The sequence below is a fragment of the Capsicum annuum genome, unplaced genomic scaffold (genome assembly GCF_002878395.1).
Source record: "Capsicum annuum cultivar UCD-10X-F1 unplaced genomic scaffold, UCD10Xv1.1 ctg60474, whole genome shotgun sequence".
NCBI classification, from domain to species: Eukaryota; Viridiplantae; Streptophyta; class Magnoliopsida; order Solanales; family Solanaceae; genus Capsicum; species Capsicum annuum.
Genome location: NW_025869287.1, coordinates 1 through 1,675, shown reverse-complemented (window position 1 = coordinate 1,675; position 1,675 = coordinate 1). Strand labels below are relative to the sequence as shown.

The 1,675-nt window shown below is 38.6% G+C and overlaps 1 non-coding gene across 1 annotated transcript; it reads left to right on the top strand.

The window, feature by feature from the left end:
* Positions 1-639: 639 nt before the first annotated feature.
* LOC124893498 lies at positions 640-746 on the top strand. The gene has a single exon (XR_007050732.1). It is a non-coding gene; the product is annotated as a small nucleolar RNA R71 (small nucleolar RNA).
* The last annotated feature ends 929 nt before the right edge of the window (positions 747-1,675 follow it).

Below are 1,675 nucleotides of genomic sequence, written 5' to 3'. Positions count from 1 at the left end.
ACTGTAAACTGTGCTTGTTGAGCCATCAACTGCTTAAGCATTTCCTCCATATTACTATTCGAGGCATTCGCCTGATTATTCTGAACCGGCTGTGGATTTGGTTGCACTGGTCCCTTATACTAATTTGTATTCTGTGCCTGATTCCCACCCCATGAGAAATTAAAGTGGTTCCTCCAATTTATATTATACGTATTGCCAAAATTCTGTTAACCATGATGATTTGCATTCCCCACGTAGTTGACTGAATCTGGATTAACAGAACATGCATCTGTTTTATGCTCACTGCTTCTACAAACTTCACACCATGCATATACTTGTTGAACTATATTTGTTGTGGCTGCTGGTTGTGTTGTACCCGACTTTAAGTTGTTAAGTTGAGTAATCATATGGTTCTGCATTGCTGCAATTTGTGCTTGTAAGGCAGTGAACTGATCAACCTCCAAAACCCCTACAACTTTCTTGGGAGCATTCCTTGAGTCTGCATGCCAATCAGGATTTCCTTATGCAATTCGATTCAGCAAGGTATACAATTCTTCATATTTTTTCTCCAAAGCTTGACCCCCTGCTGCTAAATCCAAGAGAATCTTTGTATTAAACTCAAGGTCTTCTATAAATGTATACACCAAAACATCATTTGATTGATGGTGATGAGGATAACTTCTTAGCATGCCCTTGAATCTCTCCCAAGCTTGGTAGAGATTTTCTCCTTCTTTCTGTCTGAAACTCAATATCTCACTCCTCAATCGAGCAATTTTCTGAGATGGAAAAAATTGAATTCGAAACCTTCTAGCACATTTTTCCTATGTAGTGATGGATTGGTGTGGTTCAGCAAGTAGCCATCTCTTTGTTTCCCCCAGTAGAGAAAAGGGAAAGAGTGTCAATCTAACATAATCAGCATTCACATATTCAGGAATATATCTGTCGCTTATCTCCAGGAAGGGTTGTAAGTGCTGTTGTGGTTCCTCGTGTGAAAATCCCTGAAATTCTCTCGCATATCTCAACAATTGCACCATATTTTTTTTTAATTCCTATCGACCTCCTTGTTCAGGCTTCTGAATACTGTTAGTCACCAAGAGCGGAAGTGGGATTGCCACTTCTCGAACAGGTTTTGCGACTGGTTGAACAGGAACAGCTGGAGCTGGAACATTTCCAACATTTGGATAAGCAACTATAGGATCGCGTATTTCTGCCATCGATCCCTGCTGAGTGTAGTATTGAGCTCTTCGTCTCTGATGAAAAATCACTTCTGGTTCTGCAAAGGGCTCTACTAACTCTTTGTCTCTATCCAGTCCAATGTTCAGCTAAACCTGCAAAAATTCAGTCGCTAAGATCAAGTTGTTAACACTTAAACTTATGATCAAAAACCAAAAATCAAAGCAATTTACTAATTCTATTTGATCCCCGGCAACGGCACCAAAAACTTGTTGCGTCTCTACGCACACGCCAGTGTACGTGATCGTGCAAGTAATATAATGACTCAGACAGTCAGATATCGTTCCCTCCAGGATCAATAAATTAGAAAATTTTTCAATCTTTAGTTCAAGACAATTGAGTATTAAGTGTTTGATTGTATCAAGATCAAGATGATTCTGTAAATAAAATGCAAATTACTAAATAATAAATAATTAATGATGACTAAAGTAAAGTAAGCAACGGTTGTAATCAATAATGAGGA